Genomic DNA, 20923 nt, shown 5'->3' with positions numbered 1-20923 from the left:
TGGGTTCTTCTTTACCTCTCTCACCAAGGCTCTTATGGAGGCCACTGTGCTCTTAGGAACCTTAACCACTTGCCGACCGCCTAACGCAGACCACCTGTTACGTGATTTTCCCCCCGGTGCCCGAGGCAGTTGGCATTGTTAGGGGAGCGATCCATGGTGAGGGGGAGGCCACTCATTCGTGGCCACCCCCTCGCGATCGCTCCCAACGAATGAAAATCTTCCTCCGCTGCTGTAATGTAAACAGTGGCAGAGGAAGTGATGTCATCTTTCCTCGAGTCAGCCTTTTTGTCCTGGCGCCGAGGAGAGAAGACATCAAGTAAGTGCACAAACACAACACTTACAGTAGAACGTTCTAGGCACACATTTCACCCCCCAGTCACCCCCCGATCACCCCCCCCCCCTACACCCCCTGTCACAGTGACACCAATAGCAGTTTTTTTTTTCTGATTATTGCATTGGTGTCATTTGTGACAGTTAGGGCAGTTAGTGATAGGCCCTTTAGGTCTAGGGTACCCCCCTACCCCCCCTAATAAAGTTTTAACCCCTTGATCACCCCCCCGTCGCCAGTGTCACTAAGCGATCTTTTTTTGATCGCTGTATTAGTGTCACAGGGGACGCTAGTTAGGGAGGTAAGTATTTAGGTTCGCTGTCAGTGTTTTATAGTGTCAGGGACCCTCATATACTACCTAATAAAAGGTTTTAACCCCCTGATTGCCCCCTAGTTAACCCTTTCACCAGTGATCAGCGTATAACTGTTACGGGTGACGCTGGTTAGTTCGTTTATTTTTTATAGTGTCAAGGCACCCGCCGTTTATTACCTAATAAAGGTTTAACCCCCTGATCACCCGCCCGGCCCAGCCCAGCCCACCCAAGTGCAGTATCGATCAATCACTGTCACTTACAAAACACTAAGCACACATAACTGCAGCGTTCGCAGAGTCAGGCCTGATCCCTGCGATCGCTAACAGTCTTTTTGGTAGCGTTTGAATCAGTCGTTAACAGTCAGGAGCTTTTTTACCTGTGAGTTTCACTAGTGTACCACTAAATTTAGAGCCCAAAATGGCAAATCGAAGGTACAGTAGTGAAGAGGCCTACATGTTTCTGAGCATGACAGATAGTGAAGAGGAAGTCACTCATCTGTCAGATTCAGGCTCAGAATACGATCCTGTAGACGACAGCGGCTCCATGACAGATAGCTCTGACGACGGAGTTGTGGTCCCTGCCAAGGTCAGGCGTACCGACCCCAATCTTCTTCTGCTGTTGTTGAGGTGCAGGAACCGCAGGTCCCTCGTATGGAGCAGAGCAGTACTAGCGCTGCTTTTCCTTCTGGTGAACTGGCAAGCACCAGCGGCCTATTACACCCCGGTCGTAGTCAAACCAGCACTGCAGTAACACTTGTTGATGTGGTGTCCCATAAGTGCAGTTCAAGCTGGTGAGGTGGCAAGCACAAGTAGAAGACAAACACAGGCCCCCAAGAAGAAGACAAACACAGGCCCATCGTGCCCATAATGCCCTTCCTGCTGCATTTGCCAATCCTAATTGGGAACCCAGCACTTCTGCAGGACCTGTACTTCCCCCATTCACATCCCCAACCAAATGCAGTCGGCTGCATGAGAGGCATTTTCTTTATGTCCTCCCGAGTACCCCTACCCAACGAACCCCCCAAAAAAGATGTCGTGTCTGCAGCAAGCACGGATATAGGCGTGACACCCGCTATTATTGTCCCTCCTGTCCTGACAATCCAGGTCTTTGCATTGGTGAATGTTTTGAACGCTACCATTCACTAGTTGAGTATTAGCGTAGGGTACAGCATTGCACAGACTAGGAACACTTCCACAGTGTCTCCCAAGATGCCATTGCATTTTGAGAGACCCGAACCTGGAACCGGTTACAGTTATAAAAGTTACAGTTACAAAAAAAAGTGTAAAAAAAAAAAGTAAAAAAACAAACAAAAAAATATATAAAATAAAAAAAAACAAAAATAGTTGTCGTTTTATTGTTCTCTCTCTCTCTATTCTCTCTCTATTGTTCTGCTCTTTTTTACTGTATTCTATTCTGCAATGTTTTATTGTTATTATGTTTTATCATGTTTGCTTTTCAGGTATGCAATTTTTTATACTTTACTGTTTACTGTGTTTTATAGTTAACCAATTTTTTGTTTTCAGGTACGCCGTTCAGCTGCAGCGTGAATTTATTCATCTTGACAGTAACAGCGTTTGCTCCCACGATACAGCCGTGACTCCGGCGCTGTTGGTGGTGATATATGCCGAAGCATGGGGGCAGCAGGGGTGGAGGAGCAATTTGCTCCTAACTTTTGGGGTGGATGCCCCCATGCTTTGCCATATATAAATGGTGCATGTATGCCCATCATTAGAAGTGGGTGGATGAAAGGAGGTATTCTAATGGTGGGCATACCCACCAATCAATCTCTTTTTTTTTCTTTCAGCCCACAGGCTGCATAAAAAAAAGATTACAATATATGCCCAACAAGGACCAGCAACGTACTGGTATGTTGCTGGACTTTGAGTGGTTATACCAGAATGACGCCTGCAGGTTTAGGTATCATCTTGGTATCATTCTTTTCAGCCAGCAGTCGGCTTTCATGTGAAAGCAATCCTAGTGGCTAATTAGCCTTTAGAATGCTTTTACAAGCAGTGGAAGGAAATGTCCGCCCCCTCCCATAATCTTCCATGTTTTTCTGTGGCTCTCCTGTCCCAACAGGCAACCTGAGAATGCAGCCAGTGATTTGGCCAGCTGACCATAGAGCTGATTTTGCTGGATGTAAACAGCCCCACTGGGAAATTGGGAAAGCATTTTATCACACTGATCTTGGTGTGGTCAGATGCTTTGAGGGCAGAGTAGAGATCTAGGGTCTAATAGACCCCAATTTTTTTTAAAAAAGAGTACCTGTCACTACCTATTGCTGTCATAGGGGAAATTTACATTCCCTGACATAACAATAAAAATGTTAAAAAAATGAAAGGAACAGTTTAAAAATAAGATAAAAAAGCAAACAAAAATAATAAAGAAATAATAAAGAAAGAAAAAAAAAAAAGCACCCCTGTCCCTCCCTGCTCTCCCGCAAAGGCGAATGCAAACGTTGATGTGGCGTCAAATGTAAACAGCAATTGCACCATGCATGTGAGGTATCACTGCGAAGGTCAGATCGAGGGAAGTAATTATAGCAGTAGACCTCCTCTGTAAATCTAAAGTGGTAACCTGTAAAGGCTTTAAAAATGTATGTAGTTTGTTGCCACTGCACGTTTGTGCGCAATTTTAAAGCATGTCGTGTTTGGTATCCATGTACTTGACCTAAGATCATCTTTTTTATCTCATCAAACATTTGGGCAATATAGTGTGTTTTAGTGCATTAAAATTTTAAAAAGTGTGTTCTTTCCCCAAAAAATGCGTTTGAAAAATCGCTGCACAAATAATGTGTGAAAAAAAAAATGAAACACCCACCATTTTAATCTGTAGGGCATTTGCTTTAAAAAAATACATAATGTTTGGGGGTTCAAAGTAATTTTCTTGCAAAAAAAATATTTTTACATGTAAATAAAAAGTGTCAGAAAGGGCTTTGTCTTCAAGTGGTTAGAAGAGTGGGTGATGTGTGACATAAGCTTCTAAATGTTGTGCATAAAATGCCAGGACAGTTCAAACCCCCCCAAATGACCCCATTTTGGAGAGTAGACACCCCAATCTATTTGCTGAAAGGCATGTTGAGTCCATGGAATATTTTATATTGTGACACAAGTTGCGGGAAAAAGACACAGTTTTTTTTTTTTTTCACAAAGTTGTCACTAAATGATATATTGCTTAAACATGCCATGGGCATATGTGGAATTACACCCCAAAATACATTCTGTTGCTTCTCCTGAGTGTATTTTGGGTGCAATTCCACATATGCCCATGACCTGTGTGAGCAATATATCATTTAGTGACAACTTTTTGTAATTTTTTTTTTGTCATTATTCAATCACTTGGGACAAAAAAATGAATATTCAATGGGCTCAACATGCCTCTCAGCAATTTCCTTGGGGTGTCCACTTTCCAAAATGGGGTCATTTTGGGGGGGGGGTTTGAGGTGCCATTTTAGCACCTCAAGAAATGAGATAGGCCGTCATAAACTAAAAGCTGTGTAAATTCCACAAAATGTACCCTAGTTTGTAGACGCTATAAATTTTGTGCAAACCAATAAATATACGCTTATTGACATTTTTTTTACCAAAGACATGTGGCTGAATACATTTTGGACTAAATGTATGACTAAAATTGAGTTTATTGGATTTTTTTTATAACAAAAAGTAGAAAATATCATTTTTTTTCAAAATTTTCGGTCTTTTTCCGCAGAGGTGATCAAATACCATCAAAAGAAAGCTCTATTTGTGGGAACAAAAGGACGCAAATTTCGTTTGGGTACAGCATTGCATGACCGCGCAATTAGCGCAGTGCCAAATTGTAAAAAGTGCTCTGGGCAGGAAGGGGGTAAAACCTTCCGGGGCTGAAGTGGTTAAGTGCAGCAGAAATTTTTTTGTAACCTTGGCCAGATCTGTGCCTTGCCACAATTCTGTATCTGAGCTTTTCAGGTAGTTCCTTTTACCTCATGATTCTCATTTGCTCTGACATGCACTATGAGCTGTAAGGTCTTATATAGACAGGTGTGTGGCTTTCCTAATCAAGTCCAATCAGTATAATCAAACACAGCTGGACTCAAATGAAGGTGTAGAACCATCTCGAGGATGATCAGAAGAAATGGACAACACCTGAGTTAAATATATGAGTGTCACAGCAAAGGGTCTGAATACTTAGGACCATGTGATATTTCAGTTTTTCTTTTTTAAGAAATCTGCAAAAATGTCAAAAAAGCTGTGTTTTTCTGTCAATATGGGGTGCTGTGTGTACATTAATGAGGAAAAGAAATGAACTTGAATGATTTTAGCAAATGGCTGCAATATAACAAAGAGTGAAAAATGTAAGGGGGTCTGAATACTTTCCATCCCCACTGTAAGCTGGACCAATATAACTATGCAAAAAAAAAAAACTATCCTTAAGCTGGTTATATAAGTACAGTTTTTTTTTTTCATTCAAATATTCAAATAGCGGGCTGAATGAAAACATAACATAAGCGATGTTGATGCAGGGGTCTCTCCTGCTGTTCTACTGTATTCTGACAGGGGGACTCCCCCAGTCAGAATACACAGCTCAGCAATCGCAGCCAGTGGCTGCTGATCAAGAACTGTTTTTCCAGTATTACGTTTTAACAGAAGCCAGTCTGTTTAACCACTTGCCGACCAGCTGCCGTCATTATACTGCGGCAGGTAGGCACGATCCCGCGAACCGTCGTAGCTATACGTCGGTCCCATTAAGCAGGATGGCAGGCGCGCGCACGCCGCCGGAAGCATAGCGGGGGTGCCGATGCTCGTGAACCAGTGGTGACGATGACCGCCGGCCACGAGCGATGGTGGGCACAAGAGGCAGAACAGGGACATGTGTGTGTGTAAACACACAAATCCCTCTTCTGTGAGGAGAGGTGAGAGAGATTGTGAGTTCTTACGAGCTGGGAACCACAATCTCTCCTCTCCTATAGTCAGTCCCATCCCCCACAGCTAGAACACACACATAGGGAACACAGTTAACCCCTTGATCGCCCCCTAGTGTTAACCCCTTTCCTGCCAGTGACATTTATACAGTAATCAGTGCATTTTTATAGCACTGATCGCTGTATAATTGTCAATCGACCCAAAAATGTGTCAAAAGTGTCTGATGTATCCGCCATAATGTCGCAGTCTTGATAAAAATCGCAGATCGTCGCCATTACTAGTAAAAAAAATAATAATAATAAAAATGCCATAAATCTATCCCCTATTTTGTAGACGGTATAACTTTTGCAAAAACTAATCAATATACACTTTTTGAGATTTTTTTTATTACCAAAAATATGTAGAAGAATACATATCGGCCTAAACTGAGGAAAAAAAATTACCTTTTTTTTAAAAAAAAAATTGGGGCTTTTTATTACAGCAAAAAGTATAAAAAAATGTGTTTTTTTCCAAATTGATGCTTTTTTTGTTTATAGCGCAAAAAATAAAAACCACAGAGATGATAAAATACCACCAAAAGAAAGCTCTATTTGTGGGAAAAAAAGGACGTAAATTTTGTTTGGGTACAGCGTCGCACGACCGCGCAATTGTCAGTTAAAGCGGCACAGTGCAGTATCACAAAAAATGGCCTGGTCATTGAGCAGCCAATTCTTCCAGGGCTGAAGTGGTTAAACTGGCTGTAGACACATGTACCGGGCTTTACACTTATATTTCCCACACATGGGTTTTATCATGACACCTTATCCAAAACAAAATTACAGCATTCTGGCTATAAAGCAGTCTAACTACACCAGTTCTCAGCATCTCTGGCAAGAATATGCAGCTAGATACTTCTGCAGAAACTTTATTTGCCAGGCATTGGCTTGCCTAGTGCACAGACAGACACACACTCTTAGCCTGTCTGTGCTCCTGCTGCTCCCTGGCAGCACAACGGTCTCCTTGGGTGGATAAAACCTTGAACCATAGTCAGCCCCCATTGTAAGAGGGCTGTGTGCACTTGCACAGTCAGCACGTTGGTGGTTGGCAAAATGTGGACCCAGGGTTGGAAGCTTCATCCCAGCCCAAACTCTACAAAGCCATCTGGCTCCATGACCCATACCAGGTTTACCAATCCTGGGGAAAAGTTAAAATCCAGTTTTCTCCACCCAAAATAAATTTCCAGAAGCCCCTTAACCTGTATGAGTAAGAACCATGGGTCACACCAGGCTCTTTGGACACATTGACACAGCACAACCCTGCCTTTGATAATGCATTTAAAGCTGAATTTTGAATATATTCCTCAATAGCCACAAAAGATAGACGCACAAATCCACTTTGTGTACAGCAAAGGCTGTTGAAAATCCTGATATTGCCTTGTAAAAGTAGTGGTGACATCACCACTGTGCTGCACTTACAGGAATTAGAGCTGTGGAAAGGATCTAGCAAATCAGCCAACTGCAGAAAACTACAGAGAGTGGAGACAAGACCGGTCACTCTGCACCAGTAGAGAGTGCAGCAGTTACTGGTCTTTATTACAGGAAGCAACTGCACAGAGGTAAACTTTTATCCTGTATTACTGCACAGATTTGGAAGAAATAGAAAAACTCAGACGTCAAAATGAACAGTTGACCTGGAGCATGGAGAACGTAGGCTCCATTCACATTAGCACGTCTCAAAATTCGTACAATTTCCGGTGCAACTTTGGAGCGTGACTTTGATACAACTTTCAGTGCAACTTTGATCCGACAATACACTCAATAAATTTAGGTCACATCAAAAGTCGCAGCAAAGTAGTGCAGGCACCTTTTCAAAGTTGCTGTGACTTTAAGTCTCACTGATTTGAACAGGTGTCATTGCAAATAATGGGGTGCAACTTGTCACGCGATTTTGAAGTTCAAAGTCGCATGACAAATCACACAAGTGTGCATGGAGCCTCACTATAATTCCTTTATCTGTAGAGATGCATATCTGCAATTGTGTATGTGCAGAATCATTGTGTGATTAAAAAAATCAGTTTATAAAAAACTGGTTATTTTAACCTCTGAATATCTTTTCCCATCAAAGGCCTTCTAGTTAGGTGGTGAAAAATTCAAAACCCAGTTTAGAACATGTTGGATCATAACCAAAACTTGAATACAGTTTTAGACTACATGCATGAATAATAATACAATGTAATATACGCATTTGAAAAAACATTTTTTAACATACAGATTTTTATTATTTTTTTTTAACATTATATGATAAATAGATAACTGAAGTAAACATATATCTCAAGATGTTAGCTTCAAAATTACAGAGCATCCTTTCAAATTACAATACCTTACATTTTCGATCCCAATACACTTTGTTCTTCTGTGTAATTTAAAATTCTATGCTTTCTTTGTTCAAAAACATTTTCAAATCTACTTCTTTTTTATTACGAGAAAATGAAAACCTGATATTACATCAAAGTCTTACTTTGCTTATATATATACTTGGAAGCAAATCGGTATTCTTATTTTTTTATTCTGTTTGGCTCAGTGTAATAATATGAACAAGTTATTATTTTGTATGGTTTTTAAACCAAAACCTACAAACAATCATTTCTACATACTGACATTGCTTAAGTTTCATGTTGTTCAATCATGCATAGAAACAGCAAATTCATGTCTTCAACACTACTAGATATGCTAAGCAGTATAGTTTAATGCAATGTAATTCATTTCTATGCTGCATTTCCTTGGAGGGAGTCCAGACATCAATTAGGATACTTTGACAGCCTGGTTCGATTATCATACTGCAGACATTTTTAGGAGAAAAAAATGGAAAACTAATAACTGACCCATATCTGAAGCCTGTGGAGAAGAATATTGCTAATACTTAGCTGTCAGAGAAAAAAGAATATAGCAAACCCTATTAGCCTCATGGAATATATTATACAGTATAATGTGTATAATATATATACATATATTATTTTTTATACTGTATACATGTACTGCTTTTTTATTTATATATATGTACAGTATATATATTATTTTCATATAACCAGTTCCAGACATCATAGTCCACAGACAGTATAAAAGAATGCACTCACTAGTTAAAATTGGGTCAAGGCTTGTCATAATATAGACCTCCATAGGATCACCGTGAGGCTGCAGAGCTCTGTAGGCATGCGACTACTTGCCACATGCCTGCAGAGCTCTGCAGCCTCACAGTAATCCTTTGGAGGTCTATATGGGTTTATGACAAGCCTTTATCCACTTTTAACGAGTGAGTGCATTTTTATTGTCTTTTATATTTTTTAATAAATCTCTACACCTAGATGGAGACACCCTCTTGTTTGTTTTTTATACGTGCATTAGGATCTCAAGACCTAATCTGCATCCACTTCACGAGGTGTTCCTTACCTCTCTCCTGGCCCTCTTAAATGATGTTTGGGCTCTAGTCAGCGCAATAGCTTATTCATTTTCTTTAGTCCACAGACAGTCTTTAAGTTTGATACATTTTTTGTAACTTTGTGGAATATGCATACAGCCTAGTAGCATATTTGATCCTGATATCTCAGGTGAAATATTTACATACATACTATACAGCACTTATTATATATACCCGGTAGCACACACTATTTTGAATACCCATATAGCCAGATCCTGACGCCCTGATGGAAAAATGAACAGGGTACTACTGCCAATAATTTATTAAGAAATTTATAAATATAGAGAAATTAAAGGGTTGATCCAAAAGCGGTAAACATTACAGAATGGGGCAAATATTCTGTATAAATAGGAAACAGCACTTTTACACCCTGTTAGGTAACAAACTAAAGATATATTAAAGTTGATAGTGGGCAACATTTAACTACCGTATTTGAAATTCATTCTTTTAGCCATTTTAACCAAGTACAGTGTGTTTCAAAATTAATGACCCAATGTTTAAGAAGCCATACAAACTTCCACAGCATGAGCAAGATTCACCAAAAATGTATGTATTTTGTGCGGTTTCGTTTACAAAGATTTATGGCCCTTTTTTGAGGGAAAAACCGTTACTGGACAATTCTATCTTGAAATGCTGAAAGACTGGCTTTTCCCACACCTCAATGAAGACTCTGAAGATTTTATTTTTCAGCAAGACAGAGAACCTCCACATTGGTACAGCCAAGTTCTTCGGTTTCTAAATGAAACATTGCCTTAACAATAGATTGTTTGCACGGGACCCAAAGACTTGGCATTACACTCTTGGCCCCCCAAGATCTCCAGACATTACACCCTGTGACTTTTTCTTGTTGGGATATGTAAAACAACGTGTTTATGTTCCACCATTACCCATTGACTTGGATTATCACAAAAACAGAATCAGGGCTTCAGTAACTTCTGTGGAAAAACACTCTCTCAGATGCGTTGAGGACAAATTCAGCTATCATCTTGATGTAATTATTATTATTATATGTGATATATATAGCGCCAACATGCAGCACTTTACAACATAAGGGCAAACAGTACAATTACAATACAGTTTAATACAGTTGGAATCAGAGGGCCCTGCTTGTTAGAGCTTACAATCTCAGAGGGAGGGTCAAGAGATACAAAAGTTAATAACTGTGGGGGACTAATCCATGCAACAGGTGGAGGGCACATAGAGCATTTATAACATGGTGAGTGAAACGTGAGGACTTACTTAATAGTTTGTCATTTGTTATGTAACTATAACACATTTTCATTATTAAAAAAACTATTTGAAATAAGGTCATTCTTTTTGAAATTTGCAGTAATGATGGCCAACAGAAATAGCCATCTATAATCTATGGGTATCTATATCACTTGGCTTGATAGTTCCAAAACCAAAAATAAATATATTGCAGCTTACCAGCCATTAGATGTGATGGCTGCATTCGTTTTCTTTTGTTTGGGTTTTTTCCCTGGTGATTTGGCCAGTAACACACCTCCTGTATTAGTAAGACACAACTCTGGATGAATGAGAATCGAAGGCATAGCAGATCACAGCATTGTCAGTCTAAGGGGGAGGGTAGTGTTAAATGCATTAGTAGATTTAGAAGTGTCAGTGTTCAGTGGTTAGTCTTATCCATGTAAACTGATACATTCTGCTGGAGAGTTTGTGCTGGGAAAATCAAGACTTGCTGGCTGGATCACCAGATGAAAATAGAAGAAATAAAGCCTAAAAAAGGGAACTGATATCCATCACATCTATGAATTGGTAAGCTACATTGTAATAAACGTTTGCTTTTGGGTTTAGTACTGGTTTAAAACAGATATGTTTATAAAGATGTGAGGCCAATTGCAACAAGTATAACACATATTTAGGTCATATTTAGGTCCATATATCCAGATGGAAAAAGAGGAGAACAGAGACAATTGTACAATACATGTATGCCCTGATAGACATGGCATAGCTGATTACATTTTAATTAACTTATTCCTTTTACCTATTAGGCCCGGGAATGGCCAATTATTGAAATAGCAGTACCAAAATGTCACAAGATTTTGTACAAATTAGCACAGTGTATAGGTACTTGTGTGCATTTTAATTACCTGGGCATCTAAGTCAGCTAGTACTTTAAAGAAAATAATTTTGTTCACCCCCACCCCCCAAAAATAAGGACCAGCCTTGTTTCAGAGAACAAAAAGTGCAACTAGAATTCAAATTAAACACATAATAAAAGATATATATTTTTTATTAACTTTGGGTCAGGAATATCTGTGTGGTTATCGAATGCTCTTTAATTTTTAATATCAAGGAATATTGTAAAGGCCACCATTAAATATTTCATCTGGGCCACTGCAACAGCATCTTATGAATCCAAAGTCTCCATAAGTAATAATGAAACCTACATATATTACATTTACAGTGTAATCATTTGCTTTGGGAACAAGTAATACATTTTATGAATGTGTGCGACTTTGTGACACCATGTAAAGAATTCATCAATGCTTGATCAATCTTTTTTCTATTTTAGATTGATGTTACATTGCTAACAGCATAATTTTTTTATGCACTTTAACTTTTCATAAAAGGGAGCAGACATCCATTTGCTGCCCTGGTGAAGATTTAGTAAGTAAATATTTCATGCTTACAAGATTGAAGAGAATCACGTGTACAAGAAAACACACCATCAATTAAGTATTTTCTGTTACATAAAGTTCTACTTTTATATGGTACAAAAACAACACATGGTATGTTAGGTGATATGTTAAAGAGGTATTAACCCCAAACAACAATGTATAATATTGCAGGTTACCAGTCAATAGATGTGGTGGCTGCATTAGGTTTCTTTTCTTTGGCTTTTTCCCCTCTGTTTTAACTTCTGGCCAGTAACACACCTTCTGTATTAGTGGGACACAACTCTGCAGGAATTTGAAGAAGAGGTCTAGCAGACAGAAGCCTTGTCAGTCTTGGGGGAGGGTAGTCTTAAATGTTTTGGCAGATTTAATTATACTACCAAATTGAAACCCAACTCCAGCTCATACTTTATTATCAGTTACAGCAAATATTTATTTTCCTTTTGGGATAAAGGTTTTGTTTGAATGCAGTAAATACACGCTGGTCACTTTAATCACCCCTTTCAGTGTTAAAGTGGAGTTCCATAGCCAAAAAAAAAAGAAAATATTAATGTGCTTAAAAAAAATAAAAAAAAAAACACTTGGAGAAAAATTTTTTTTTTTACTCACCTCTAAATGCCTGTTGCTAGGGGGTCCCTCATAGTCTGCCTCCTTCGGCACCTGGGCTCCTAACGTCACTTCCTTCGGCGCAGGAAGGGAGATCACCTCTCCCCCCTCCCTCTTGTCAATCATCTGGGACACGTGACCGGTCCCAGATGATTGCACGGCCAGTGATGGCGCGCGGCACGGCTCGTGCATGCGCAGTGGGTGCCCGGCTGTGTGGCCACAGCCGGGCGCCCACAGTTAAAATGCCGGCGCCAACGAGCGGAGGGGGGGGGACGAGCGGGGATTCGAACCCCCGCTTCGCTGGACACCGGGACAGGTAAGTTTCCAATTATTAAAAGTCAGCAGCTGCAGTATTTGTAGCTGCTGACTTTAAATTTTTTTTTTTTTTAAGTGGGAACACCACTTTAAGTGGTATGTCTCATCTATGTAAACTGATACATTCTGCTGAAGAGCTTGGGAAAAAGAACAGACTTGCTGGCTGAATCACCAGATGAAAATAGAAAAAAAAATAGAAAAATAGAAAAAAATAGAAGAAAAAAGCCTGAAAACGGAAACTAAAACAGCCATCACATCTAAGAATTGGTAAGCTGCAACATAATAAATGTTTGCTCTTGGGTTCTATACTTGCTTTAATAATTAATGGTATTGTACTGTACAAATTCTGCAAATTAAACAATAGCTGAAGTTAAAAAAAAAAGGATAAAACATTAAAATAGTGTCTATAGCATCCTCCTCAAATTTCAAAACAGTTTCCCATTACATCAGGCACCAACCTTCAAAATCAACTGCCATATTAAGCCTACATATTGTAGATCGGCTTAAAGAAAATTCCCATTGTATCCAAAACTGTATTTAAAGAAACTTGATGGGTTATATAGCAGATACCCATCAATACCAGAAGACTTATTACATTTCAATGGGGAAACTGTCAATCATGGATAGTACTAGACTATATCTGCTTACCTGCAAGTTTCCTTTCTCTCAGCACATGTAGTTGCTTTAGCCTTTCTATACTTTAATACAGTTGGAATCAGAGGGCCCTGCTCGTTAGAGCTTACAATGTCAGAGGGAGGGTCAAGAGATACAAAAGTTAATAACTGTGGGGGACTAATCCAATAAAAAAATGAATAGACAAATGTGCTAATCCGTGTACATCTCTAATCATAGAAATTACAATCATATAATGCAGCACTGCCCCAAGTCTCAAGAATTATAGCACTATTAACGTGAACTCCAAACAACAAAAATTCTCCTGCATGCTAAGAAATCTTTATACCATTCCAATCAATAACCCATCAATCTAAAAGAAGTTTTCTACATTACATAAACTTAACATATACAATATCACTGCTTATAGTTATAGAAAAATCCATCTAAAAATTATAGCAGTCATTTTTAAATATCTTGTGCTTCACACTATCCATAAAATATGTGATCTCCTGCATATCCTTCCACCTTCCACACCATGTGCGCACCTTCTTTTTTTGACCTATAATTGTGATAGGTCAAAGTGCACCTTCCCTTTTAAAAAGGGGCTTATTCACCACCAATTTTTCGCCCTCCGCGGTCTTCTGGTGGGAAATGGTACCTCTACTTCTCTTCCTTTGGAGATTTTGGGGTTCTCCAACCTTTTCACTGTTCCCAAGGTGAAGGAAAGCATCTCAATATTCTTAACAGGTTCATCTGGATCCAGAATTTCTGAATGGGATCTGCCAGGTCAGTCGTCACTTCCCTTCAGTGGGAGTACCTTCTGGCATCAGTGGACATCAAGGATGCCTACTTGCACTGCATGAATGCTACGTGCATTTTGTGGTGGTCATGTAACATTACCAGTTTGTTGTTCTTCCTTTTGGCCTGTCCATGGTACCTTATTACCATGGTCTTCATTGAGGTGGTAGCTCCTGTTCCAGTTTTGCTGCACTTTCAGGGTATCCCAATCATATGGTACTGTGTGACCTCCTCCTGAAGGAACAGTCAGTCTATGTCTTGTCAGCCAGGGTCCATGGTGGTGCAGAGTACATAAAAGGACAGAGACCCCTCCCCTCCTTTCCTTAAAAGGGAAGTATGTTTTTTTTTTCCTGAATCATACTTACCTAGGTGGATGCAGCATCGTTCCAATGCTGTATCTGTCCCCTGGCGCCTCTAACACTGAGAACCGAGCGATTGAACACCACCAATCGCTCAGTTCTCACAGCTGCCGGAGCAGAGGACTGGAGACTGTCAGTCACAGATCTCTGCTCTGTTCTGCTCTCTCCTCGCTCATTGGAGCGCTGGGCTGTGAAGTGGGCAGTGGCGGCCCAGCTCAGGCTTTTAGCGGCTCACTGAGAGCCTGAGCCGGGTGTCAGTCCAGGGATCTGCTGGATCCTGACTCCGTGGTCAAGGTGACGTGGAGCCTGAACCGACTTCTGTGACATCAGCAGAGAGCGGACTTCTACCTCTGACTTTGCTGTGAAATATTTTTGGTAATTGTCTACTATCCATCTGCACATCCCTACTGAACTGACTTTGCTGTGAAATATTTTTGGTAATTGTCTCCTGTCCATCTGCACATCCCTACTGAACTGACTTTGCTGTGAAATATTTTTGGTAATTGTCTCCTATCCATCTGCACATCCCTACTGAACTGACTTTGCTGTGAAATATTTTTGGTAATTGTCTCCTATCCATCTGCACATCCCTACTGAACTGACTTTGCTGTGAAATATTTTTGGTAATTGTCTCCTGCTGCCCTATCTTTAAACTTCCATATTTACTGCTAGCTCTATAACAAACACACTGCAATAGCAATATTACTGGTGATTGATTCTCAACTCCATGTGGCTTGAGTGATCAAGAGAGGTAATTGGCTTTACGACCCTAGCCTGTGTCTGTATCTGGTCACCTCCTCCCCATATTCAGGTGTCTCACATCAGACCCAATAATGACCAACTGAGAAATGCATCCCAGCTTAGTCTCCCTATAAATTTATGGCAGCTTATGGGGTGGCGCAGACAGGGGCAAGGCGCAGACATCATGGCTCTGTCTTGAGCGGCTCTGTCACGAGTGATGCGCAGTTTCACCGACGCAGTTTAACGAAAGCAGGATAACTAAAGCTGCATGAACAAGAACTCTGCCCCACTCTGCAAGACGACAAGCAAACCAGCTTTGACATTTATTTTATATTAGGTTCGTTTCCCACTCTCTATCCACTAACATGCTCCTTATTCTCTTCCTTCTCACATTGGTGTCTTCTATCCTTAAATTATCTTTACTCTACCCCTCCTCTCTTCCCTGCAGCATGCACATATCACCCTCACTCCTACCCTCTCCCTACTATGGCACCCATCATCTCCTGCATTTGCTGCACCCACATGCTGACATAAACACCAGGGCCACTAGACAGGTGCGCTCATGCACATCCCACTCCCACCTTGCCTTCCTCACCCTCCTCCTTCTCCTAGTCTCAGGTGACATTTCTCCTAATCCTGGTCCGCCATTTTCCAAATGCAAGCCACATATCCAATACCCCTCCCCCTCTGGCAACCACCGCAATCCACTCAGTTTAATTTCTATCTCCCTGCTTCCTCAAAGCTCCCCACCAATCTCATGCACCCTTTGGAACGCCCGCTCCATCTGTAACAAGCTAACATCTGTACATGACCTCTTCATCTCTCATGGCTTGAACATACTCCCATAACAGAAACCTGGCTTCAAAATTTTGACTCAGCTTCTCCTGCTGCCCTCTCCCATGGTGGTCTCCATTGGACTCACTCCCCCCAGACCCAACAGACAGAAAGGAGGTGGAGTTGGCTTCCTTCTATCCCCACAAAGCACCTTCCAAGTCCTTCCTGTCCCTCCCTCTCTATCCCTCTCTTCTTTCGAGATGCACTGTATTCATCTGTTTTCTCCCATTTCTCTGAGGATTGCAGCAATTTATTGGCCTCCAGGACCGGTAACTTTCTTGATACCCACCATTACCCACCATTACCCACCATTATTCTTGGTGACTTTAACATTCCTGTCAATATTAACAGCCCAACTACAGCTAAACTTCTCGATTTAACCTCATCTTTTGACCTAACCCAATGGACACATACTTCCACTCACTCCAATGGTAATACCCTTGACCTTGTATTCTCCCATCTCTGCAACCCTGGCAACCTCACCAACTTTCACTGTATCCTTGCCTCCAACCACCCATCCCTCCAAGCAGCAAACAATTACTTGTAGAAACCTTCGCCACTTTAACCCTTCTCTTCTCTATTCTGCTACAGACCACCTATATGACATAATCTCTCCCCTGTCCTGTCCTGACCTGGCCACCTCTGTCTACAACAGTTCACTTTCATCATCACTAGATGCACTTGCTCCTCTAACCACACGCAGAATCAGGCCCCGACCGTTACAACCCTTGCAAACTCAAGAGATATTGCCGTGCTCTTGAACGACTGTAGCGTAAAACCAAATGCCTGCAAGACTTCACCCTATATAAATCTGCCCTTCTAAAATACAACTCATGCCTCCATGCTGCCAAACAAGCCTACTTCGTCTCTCTTATTAATTCCTTGTCATCCAGTCCCCATTGGCTCTTCTCAACCTTTAACTCTCTGCTTCGTCCACCACCCCCTCTACCCACTAACTCACTCACTGCCCAAGAGATTGCCAATCACTTCAAAGACAAGATCGATGCAATTCGTGAGGACATCTCCACTGTGCGTACGTCTTCCCCACCCAACATACCTTGCCTAGCAGCACATTCAACACTCTCCTCTTTTGAATTGGCTACTACGGAAGAGGTTACAAAAATTTTCTCGGATGCCCACCTAACCAATTGTCCTTTGGATCCTGTTCCCTCACAACTACTACGGTCACCCTCTTCTTCTATCCTATGCTCCCTCACCCACATCTTCAATCTCTCCCTCTCTAGTGGCATCTTCCCCTCCCCTCTAAAACATGCGCAGATCACTCCCATTCTTAAAAAGCCCTCACTGGACCCTACCGACCTGAACAACTTAAGACCCATCTCATTGCTCCCATTCACCTCTAAACTTCTAGAACGCTTAGTCTACAACCGTCTTAGCTCCTACCTCAATGAAAATAACCTTCTTGACCCCTTACAGTCTGGTTTTCGCTCGCCGCACTCCATGGAAACTGCCTTACTAAAACTCATTAACGATTTACTAACTGCTAAAACCAATAGCCAGTACTCCATACTCCTACTGCTTGACGTCTCTGCGGCTTCCAATACCACTTATACGCTGATGACACCCAAATCTATCTGTCTACTCCTCACCTCACTCCTTCAGTCTCCTCTCGTATTACTAACTTACTAACTGACATATCAGCATGGATGTCACACCACTTCCTTAAACGAAATCTCTCTAAAACTGAGCTATTAATATTCCCCCCTGCCCGTGCACCCCTCCATGACTTTTCCATCAAAATCAACAATGCAACCATCAGTCCCTCCCCTCACGCCAGGGTACTAGGTGTAATCCTAGACTCTGACTTGTCATTTCAGCCTCAAATCCAATCGTTGTCAAAAGTTTGTAGAATTCACCTCCGTAACATCTCTAAAATTCGCCCCTTTTTAACAAATGAAACCACCAAGCTCCTCATTCACTAACTTGTTATCTCTCGCCTTGACTATTGCAAATCCCTTCTCTTTGGCTGCTGCCAGACTTATCCACCTTACCAACTGCTCAGTGTCTGCCAACCCTCTACTCCAATCCCTACACTGGCTCCCAATCACCCAGCGAATTAATTTCAAAATACTAACCACAACATACAAAGCCATTCACAACTCTGCCCCGAGCTACATCACTAATCTTGTCTCCAAATATCATCCAAATCGACCTCTCCGCTCCTCTCAAGACCTCCTGCTTTCAAGCTCTCTCATCTCCTCCTCCCATGCTCGTCTCCAGGATTTCTCCAGAGCCTCTCCCATCCTCTGGAACTAGCTACCTCCATCTATCCGGCTATCCCCTACTCTTGCTACCTTAAGGCGATCCCTGAAAACTCATCTTTCAGGAAAGCCCATCACATCTCCAACTAATCTCCTACCACTTCCACCAGCTCATTCCCCACAGTTACAACCTTTTGTACCACCTGCCCCACCCTATTAGATTGGAAGCTCTTCTGAGCAGGGCCCTCTTAATCCTCTTGTATTTTATTGTATTATAACTGTATTGTCTCCCTTTTATATTGTAAAGCGCTACGTAAACTGTTGGCACTTTATAAATCCTGAATAATAATAATAATAATAATACCTCTTATGAATCTTCTATAATAGCCTATCAAACCAAGGAAGGCTTGTACCTCCTAAAAAGTTCTAGGGGTTTCCATTTGTCACTTAATTAATTTTATTTTTGTTTGGCCTCACCTCCCCTCAGTGATCTCAAATACTCAATGGAAGTATTCAACAGATGAATATTTTGTGGCTTTAATTTTAATCCATGATTTACTAATCTCAAGAAAATTATTATGTCATCCATATAGATAAGTAAATGTTAAAAATTTAAGTCACACAGACACTCATTAGAAATCTGCCTCCTGGCCATGTGACAAATGGTGCAGCTTGAGAGAGAATCATGTGCATGTTGGTAAGGTGTATATAAATGAATCTGTCGCAACTCTAAAAGAACTGTCGCACCAACTAAAAACATCACAAAAAAATTAATCAGTACACACTCCCTCTCAGGATCACTAAATTGTAGTACTTTTTCTGTAGGTACAGTGGGGTTCTTAAAATAAGTGGCACTTCTGCTCTTGCACCATCCATCTGAACATTTTCTTCTTTCTTCACAGGTAATCTGCGTTTATATTCCCATGTCCTTCAAACTGAAAATTGACTGACCGCTTATATACATTTTTGGTAATCTGCGTTTATATTCCCATGTCCTGCAAACTGAAAATTGACTGACCGCTTATATACATTTTTGGTAATCTGCGTTTATATTCCCCTGTCCTGCAAACTGAAAATTGACTGACCGCTTATATACATTTTTGGTAATCTGCGTTTATATTCCCATGTTCTGCAAACTGAAAATTGACTGACCGCTTATATACATTTTTGGTAATCTGCGTTTATATTCCCATGTCCTGCAAACTGAAAATTGACTGACCGCTTATATACATTTTTGGTAATCTGCGTTTATATTCCCATGTCCTGCAAACTGAAAATTGACTGACCGCTTATATACATTTTTGGTAATCTGCGTTTATATTCCCATGTCCTGCAAACTGAAAATTGACTGACCGCTTATATACATTTTTGGTAATCTGCGTTTATATTCCCATGTCCAGCAAACTGAAAATTGACTGACCGCTTATATACATTTTTGGTAATCTGCGTTTATATTCCCATGTCCTGCAAACTAAAAATTTGACTGACCGCTTATATACATTTTTGGTAAATCTGTTTGTCACCGCTGTCTCAACTACATCTGTAGCCATGCTCACATTATTTCAATGTTTATTTAGCCATTAAATCTTACCTAAATTATGGGTTTCCTTATCTTTACAATTTTGGCCTTTTAGTCCCCTTGCAGTTTGATTGTGGTGTGAAAGTTATGACCTGCTTGCTGTGTTCCTAATATGCCCTCCTAATTGATTAATTGCCAGATTCCATCCACACCCAACACAGTATATAACAAGGGCTTCTTTACGGGGGAACATACAGGGGGGTGCACATACAGGGGGTCCTTCCAAAGATGTGGGGTTCTTAAAATAAGTGGCACTTCTGCTCTTGCACTTCAGCGATTTGCACAAAGCAAACCATAGCAGATTGCAGGTGATCTCGTTTTCATATTATCTCACCTTCTCTGAAACATGCACTCTTTACCTCTCCTCCTCTTCACAATTGCGGCCTCTCTCCTCAAGCTCTCTTTTCTACATCCCTCTGCTCCACCACACAATCTGTACATATCACCCTCACTTCTCCCCTCCCCCTATTACTGCACTCATCACCTCTTTCTAACTCTAAGCCCACTTGCTAACATACCCCCCAGGATCCTAAAGCATGTCCCCTCATACAAATCATATTCTCATATTACCTCCCTCACTCTTCTGCTTCTCCTAATCGCTGGAGATATTTCCCCAAACCCTGGGCCTCCCTTATTTAACTGTGCCCAACACACCCATCACCATCACCCTACACCCTCTGGCAGTAGTCGCAATCTACACAATTTAGTCTCCATTCCTCTTCTTCCCAACACCAGCCTCCCTCTCTCCTGTGCCCTCTGGAACGCCCGCTCTATCTGCAACAAACTCACTGCTGTTCATGACCTCTTTGTCACTAATTCCTTTAATCTACTTGCTCTCACCGAAACCTGGCTCCACGAATATGACACCCCTTCTCCTGCTTCCCTCACCCAGGGTGGCCTTCACTGGACTCACTCCCCTAGGCCTAATGGACGCAAGGGAGGTGGAGTGGGATTCCTCCTATCCCCCCAGAGAACCTTCCAGGTTATTCACCCTCCTCCCTCTTTTTCCCTCTCATCATTCGAAGCCCACTGTATACGTCTATTCTCTCCTACTTCCCTAAGAATTGCTGTGATCTACCGGCCCCCTGGACCATTATCGACTTTCCTTGATGAGTTTTCTGCCTGGCTACCCTACTTTCTCTCTTCGGATATTCCCACAATCCTTCTCGGTGATTTCAACATCCCTGCTAATACAAACACTCCTGTTACTTCTAAACTTCTT

Source organism: Aquarana catesbeiana, linkage group LG05 (genome assembly GCF_042186555.1).
Source record: "Aquarana catesbeiana isolate 2022-GZ linkage group LG05, ASM4218655v1, whole genome shotgun sequence".
Taxonomy (NCBI): Eukaryota; Metazoa; Chordata; class Amphibia; order Anura; family Ranidae; genus Aquarana; species Aquarana catesbeiana.
This window is presented reverse-complemented; position numbering follows the sequence as displayed.